This window comes from Berghia stephanieae, chromosome 4, assembly GCF_034508935.2.
Source record: "Berghia stephanieae isolate SIO BIC M18660-M18661 chromosome 4, UCSD_Bste_1.3, whole genome shotgun sequence".
In the NCBI taxonomy this organism is placed as follows: domain Eukaryota; kingdom Metazoa; phylum Mollusca; class Gastropoda; order Nudibranchia; family Aeolidiidae; genus Berghia; species Berghia stephanieae.
The window spans coordinates 29,312,614-29,320,113 of NC_088363.1; the positions used below are offsets into that span (position 1 = coordinate 29,312,614).

At 36.1% G+C, this 7,500-nt stretch overlaps 1 long non-coding RNA gene across 1 annotated transcript in view; it reads left to right on the top strand.

Annotated features, from left to right (window-relative positions):
• The first annotated feature begins 3,015 nt into the window (after positions 1 to 3,015).
• LOC144971983 (uncharacterized) overlaps positions 3,016 to 7,500 on the top strand; it is an 8,308-nt gene continuing 3,823 nt past the window's right edge. Inside the window, exons 1-3 of the long non-coding RNA XR_013645216.1 lie at positions 3,016 to 3,114; positions 3,436 to 3,509; positions 5,353 to 5,426. This is a non-coding gene — a long non-coding RNA (uncharacterized LOC144971983). The remainder of the gene's footprint in view (positions 3,115 to 3,435; positions 3,510 to 5,352; positions 5,427 to 7,500) is intronic.

Below are 7,500 nucleotides of genomic sequence, written 5' to 3' on the forward strand. Positions count from 1 at the left end.
AGACTGAAGGAAAAGACTGTAGAATTTCACAAGCCATTAGAAAGGAACAAGACCAAGACATTTGCATCATTGAGGAAAGTGGTAACAGTGAAAAAAGACATGAACGTGGTCAAAATCAAGGCACAAAGAAATTTATTTGGCCAGCTTCTTGTTTTGTCCCAAGAACACAGTGTTGATCTTCAAAAAGTTCTTCAATATCCTCTAACACCTACTCCATGGTCGCTGGCTTCATCAGATGGTTTACCTCTGAAGACCAACAAAGCAACTCTGTTGCACAAGCTCACGCCTGACAATTCATTAATGTTCGAGGATTATGCAAAAACAAAACAAACACCGTTTACATTGTTGATGGCAATGCACTGTTACAAACTCTGTCAGCAATCCCAAATACATTTGGTGAAGTAGCCAAACTTACATTTTCCTCCTTACCACAAGCAGCTTGTGTACACTTTGTGACTGATACTTACATAGAAGATTCAATCATAGAAGATGCATACTTGTTAAGAGGATCTGCAACAACAGTGCCCAGACGTTGGAAATCATTTCTCAGCTGCGTTGATAACAAAAGACCCGTCATCAGGTTTCTCCTCAAGGAATGGGAAAGTAACGAATATGCAAAGAAACTGAGAAACAGGGAAATCTTCTTTGTCTGTGAAGAGAGATGCACCTTACTTTACAGTGACACGGATGAATTTACCACAGCTGTACCTTGTCTAGATCTCTACTCATCACAGGAAGAGGCAGACACACGAATTATACTGCACTGTCAATATGCTTCCCGCCAACCAAACTGTGAAACAATTGTTGTCAGATCACCAGACACGGATGTCTTCTTACTTCTCCTTTCATTCTCAGAGACAATTGGAAAGACCCTGATTTTTGATACTGGCTGTGGCAACAACAGGCGACAAATCAATGTCTCTCAGATAGCAAAGATGCATTACTTGGTGTCCATGCATTCACAGGCTGTGACACAACAAGTTGCTTTGCTGGGCAAGGAAAGCTGAAAGCTCTAAAGTTTCTTCAAAAGGAGGAAGATCTTAGAATTCTGTTCTCCAGATTTGGAACATCAGCAGCTGTTTCGAGTAATGACTGTCTCATGTTAGAGTCATTTGTGTGCAAGCTGTATGGCAAAACCTCATGCACAAGTGTCAACAAAGTGAGGTATGACATGGTTCGCCAGCGTTTCAAAGGAAAGAAAGGTACCATCTCATGCAGTGGTGGAATTGATCTGTGTCAGATGCCTCCTTGTAGTCAAGTATTGTCACTGCACATATCAAGAGCCAACTTTCAAACTCTCATTTGGAGGAATGCAGTGTGCCAGAATCCTAGCATTCCAAAACCAGAGGATAACGGTTGGCAGAGAAATTCTGCAAATGAATTGGAAGTACAGTGGTTCAAAGATGCTTTCATTCCAGATGAGTTGCAGGAAATTGTGTATGAAGAAAGCTGCACCAGTACTGCCGAGGATGGTAGTGATAGCTTTGACAGTGATTTCCTTGACGACACTTCAGAGGACGAAGAGGATTTTGCTACTGATGATGAGGATATGTAATAAATTGGTGAGCAGTGCAAACTGTTAAGGAGTAAAGCATGTTTGCAAAACACATAAGGATATTGTTTTTATGTACTTACTGCATCTTGAATCAAGAATCCCTTTTGAGTATCAATTATTCTTCATAATATAACAATGCGATTTCGTTCAAAAGTCTTCGGTAATGATGCTTCACTTGGGTTGTGAACAAATTAATCTTTTTTCATGATATATCTATTGTTTTTACCACACCTTCAACTTACTTTTAAATATGACAACTGGACATCAATACCATGTTTAAAAAGAATGAAAATTATGATGAATTTGGCATCCGACAAAGTGGAGAAAAATGTAAGGGTTGCGTACACTTTTAGTTTTTCCTGTGACGTAGAAATATGAAGGTTGTTGTTGAGGCTTGGGCCATAGCTTTCTTCAGTGCTACATTTTTAATTAACATGCTGTTTTTGGCCATATTTAAAATAATTTTTTGTGTAAAACACTGAAATAGCCCATAAGTTTAGATATGACACTTCATGAGATTACTGACAAATTGTTTCAACTTTCTGTGAGTCTATATAATATTTACAAATTGAAAGCTTGTGCACATAGTTTGATAGTATATTCAATTTCCTTCAGTTTGATACCCAATTTGCATATATTTGAATTAATATTGTAGTCTCCAGAGCCTTTGAAAGAAATGTTGTCTCTTTTTTGCAAGGGGACACAACTCACTTTTTTCAAAGAGCTATAACTCTCTTAAATGACACTTATTTTTACGGTAACAGTGGAATTTGTATGGCCAATAAGTTCTATTATTTGAAAAACATAGTGGCATAAACTCCCAAATGGGGGGGGAGGGGGGGTCCCAGTGGCCTAAGCACTAATGTCTTTACTTTTTGATGTCATTTTTTTTTTTTTTTTTTTTTTTGACCTCGAAATCGTTGATCACGCCAGCACGAAGGTATTGAAGATCGTTATTGTGGTCAATAACCATTTTGTCTCTGCGCTTGCCGTACTTTTAACATATAAATGACACGGCTTCAGCCCGATAATGTAACCGCGTCTTTAGAGAATTAAGGCCATCTGTATCCACCGCTCCATGAGTTGTTTACATTTTCATTAAAACAAATCACATCTACACACCCCGCGAAATTTTATCTTCAGTTTGCGGCGATTCTCGGCTTGGTGAGGTTGGGAAACCGTAATCTCCTTTTCTTACTAACTTATAGGCCTATATTTTGTATTTTTACTAATCAACACCCCTTTTTGACGGTACCGTCGAGTTTTTATATATATTGTATTATAATTATTTGTATGTGTATTATTCCCATGACAAATCACCAGTTTCTATATCATTTCAGAGTTCACAGAAGTTGGAAGACGACGGAGGACAGGACCGGATTCATTTTGTAAGATTTCATCTAGAATGGTAAGTTTTCAGGGCTTTTTTCAGTTTCGTTCGTCATTTTCTTGGACTCCAACATTATCCCACCACCTGTGTCTAATCACTATTAATTGTTTGAGTTTCAGATGGACCATCCAGGAAGACAACGAAATTTCAAGGGAGTCATCATCTACAGGTAAGAAATTAAATCTTTTTATCGTGATTAAAAAAAAAAAAATCATGTTTGAATTTTACAAACTGAAATAGTAGATACCCATATGCCACCTTAGATTGCCTTCAGCATTAATCAACATGAAGTATTTATGAAAGTGAACAGATTCGTGGAGATAATTCATATTCCAGAGGTTAACTGTTGAGGTAAAAAAAAAAAACATCTAAGTTAATTATATTAGGTGGTGAGACTGCATTTCTTTCAAAACATAATTTCTTCAATAATCTATTTATATACAAATTCAAAATATTAACAAGAATTACGTTTTTCAAAAAGTCACTACAGGACGGAATCAAGAGACCGGATTGGATCGTGTATTCTTCAAAGGATTGGATTCGTAACGGAGACTTCATCACGAGGTAGGAATTATATTTCTCTCCCTCCCTCTCTCTCTCTCTCTCTCTCTCTCTCTCTCTCTCTCTCTCTCTCTCTCTCTCTCTCTCTCTCTCTCTCTCTCTCTCTCTCCTCTCTCCTCTCTCTCTCTATCTCTATCTCTCTCTCTCCTCTCTCTCTCTCTCTCTCTCTCTCTCTCTCTCTCTCTCTTTCTTTCTTTCTTTCTTTCTCTTGGCTCAGTTTACCGGGGAAAGAGTTGTAGGGTAAGGACATGATATTTTAATAATTATTGCTTAACAATTAATTTGACAATGATTGGATAAATGATAAAGATTTTTATAGTACGAGTACGACAACTTTTTAACAGCTGTAGACTGTAAACTCCTACTGAAGAAGAAAAATTAAAATTACACGATAAAAGAAACCACAAGGCACCAAGTGATCAAAATCAAAGATGAAACTATTTGAAACTTATGGCACATATCAATGTAATGTTATAATTTGCTGGCTGATGATCATATAGTAGCTTTGTTTATAATATTTTTGAGGACTTTCCTTTAAATATATGGTAATATTATTCGTTTGCGTTGTGTTGTAGATGTTAAATACAGTCGAGATACCTAGGCCTAGTGCTCTAGACTCTAGATATCTAAGTCTAATTTCTTACACTACAGATACTAGACGTCTACGCTTACAGTTAAAGCTTTATTCGTTGTAGTAAATTCATTCCGAATCCAAATAAAATAAAATGGATGGATTTCAATTTCAGGGTCCGTAATATCGAACCAAATTGCTCACCCCAAATTATCTGTACACTACAGTACACGCCCATACACAATTCCATTATCCATAGTCCATACGCTTCACTACAGTGTGTCACATAACTATACTATAACGCCGTCACATAAAGCCTTTTCATAGCGCTCTTTTTCACGGTGTATTGAATTTTTTTTTATATAATAAAAAAATCTTGCACTAGACTAGACATAAAAATCGACATTCATACAAATCTGAACTGAATTCATCTGAATGAGTATAATCCACATTAATTAGACTGTTAACGGTTTTTTCAAAAGTAAATTGAATTTGAAAGCATTGAATTCAATAGCTTTTAACAGCCTCATAAGCCAAATATTTTAAACTTTGTCAGCTGTGTAGTGTAATATGAGTCAAGATTGGAGGTCAAAATAATTAACTGAGTTATGCCCCTTTGTATTTTAAGAACTGAGATTCTTTGCAGGTGATTTTTACAATGAAGCACCTCAAAATACAAGGAAAGCTTTCATGTGCTTATAGAAATAGTGAAATAACGATAAGTATTCAATTGTAAGCTTCAATTTATTAGGCAAAGACAGATACTGTCTTACAATTCAATACTTACCGTTATTTTTTTCTTCGAGCTTCAATCAGCACCATTTTAATTATAGAAATAGTGTATCTCCACAAAATATCAAACTTTGAAAAAAATCCCAGCCTACAATTTGATGTATACGGGAATTGTAGAATGAACAAATCTAATTTATTACTGTTTTGTTAGACTCCGATCTCACCATTTTCTGATCCATTGTTTGGAATCCACAAACAAAGAGTTTTACAAACTGAAATCATAGATTCCAGTATTCCACCTTAGATTGCCTTCAGCATTAACCAACATTTGGTATTTACAGAAGTGACAATTTTTCTCCTGATAATTCATTTTCAAGAGTTTGATTTTATTTTTTTAATTGGCGAGGTCAAAAAATTATTAGTTACTATTATCATTAAGTGCAAGGCTGCATATCTTTCAAAACATAATTTCTTTGCTCATTATCTGTTTACAAATTCAAAACATAATCAAGAAATACATCTTTTATTTTTAATTCACTAAAGGACAGCTTGAAGATACAGAATTGCATCGTGTATTCATCAAAAGATTGTATTCGTAATGGAGATCCAATCTTGAGGTAGGTATTCCATTTAGCTCTCTCTCTCTCTCTCTCTCTCTCTCTCTCTCTCTCTCTCTCTCTCTCTCTCTCTCTCTCTCTCTCTCTCCCTCTCAAACCTTCTGTATCTCTCCGTCTCTCTCTATCTGTCTCTCTGTTGGCTTAGTTAACTGGTGAAGTAAAATACTAGCGAAAGAGTGAAAATGGAAAGGCTTCATATGGGAACAAATCAGACAATGGACGTTTCGGGTACAAACCCTTCGTGAGCACAACAATACACAAATAAATGTGGAAAACAAATAAAATATAATGAAAAATAACTTGTATCGCCTCAACCCCCCCCCCCCCCCCCCCCCCTCCCCTTTTTTATTTATTTTTTTTTTTTTTCCTGTTGACGTTGTTGCTGTGTTTGTTTATTTGTTTGTTTTTGTTTTTTTTTTGTTTTTGTTGTTTTTTTTTCTCTCCTCTCCCCTCTTTTCTATCTATCTATCTATCTATCTGTCTATCCATCTCTATCTATCTATCTATTTATCTGTATATTCCACTTTACTATCGCATCGCCATCTGATCATTTGTATTTCCTTCGCGAAGATTCGTCCTTCGCTCATCCAACAAACACCCCCCCTCCCACCTCCGCCGTGACTCTTTTACCTCGCCCTCTACAACGCCCCCTACTGTTTCACAACAGCTTTCTACTACTACTATTACTACTATTACTACTACTACTACTACTACTACTACTACTACTACTAATACTACTACCACTTATATGTCTTTTATCTTCCATTATTTTCTGGAAAGTTCTGTTCCCTGACGCTGACCTTTTCTTATCAATTAGATCACGCCCCTGGGCACCCTATCCTCTACCCACGCCATGCTAACATTTCATTCATACTGCAACCACCATTGAGTACAGACGATACAAGTTATTTTTCATTATATTTTATTTGTTTTCCTCGTTTATTTGTGTATTGTTGTGCTGATGAAGGGTTTGTACCCGAAACGTCCATTGTCTGTTTTGTTCCCATACGAAGCCTTTCCATTTTCACTCTTTCGTTAGTATTTTACGACACCAGCTTCAGGCAGCCCTTATCGTTTTCTACTTAACTGGTGAAGGCGTTGTATAGAAAGGACGTTTTGATAATTCGATAATAATCTTGCTAAATATCAACTAATTAAATAGATAAGGAATGGATAAATGAAAAAGATTTAAATAAGAGGACACAAACAGCTGTAAACATAAATATTGGTGATCAATAATTAGATAGTGAAAAAAACAAAAGGCCCGTGATATGAAACTCATTGAATGCATTGTTTGGAAAGCACTGACAAGAGTCCATTCAAAGAAAACGCATAGACTAAAATATATTTCAATTGCTCAAGGTAGTGAATATCAGTCAAAACTCACAGGTTACAGCAATTATAATTACTAATTTTAAGTTTAATTTAATACAAGCTGTTTGCAGGGCTTCTGACTGACAAGTTTCTAAAGATAACACTTACAACAATAAAATAAAATAAAATTCCCTTTATTCATCCTATAGGGGAAATGTGTCTTTAGAGTCTATTCCAAGGGAATACTGGAATAACCCAGAAGTCAGCCGCAGTGCTGCACTTCAAACTGAGCTTGGGCGAGATGACTTGCTCAAGGCCACACAGCGCAGCCAGTATTAGAACTCGGGGCCTTTGGGGTACAAAACAAAAACTGTACCACTGAGCCACACTTCCCCACCCAACTGAAACTGAAACAGTGATAAAGATCAATGTATTTTAAAGAGTTCACAAGTGATAAAATTAATAAAACTGGCCCACCATTTAAAGAAACTGTGTCTCTATCCTTACTGTAAAATATTTTCTCGTCATTTAGCTAACAATTACAAAGTAAAATTGCTTATAGTTATAGTAGTAGAATTCTTTTTTTTTACTAATGTTATATATTGAAATTGGTTTGAGTATAAACTCTCATAAGTGTCATAATATCTGTCTAAAACGGTAAGGGCTGCCTGAAGCCGGTGATCGTAAAATACTAACGAAAGAGTGAAAATGGAAAGGCTTCGTATGGGAACAAAACAGACAATGGACGTTTCGGGTACAA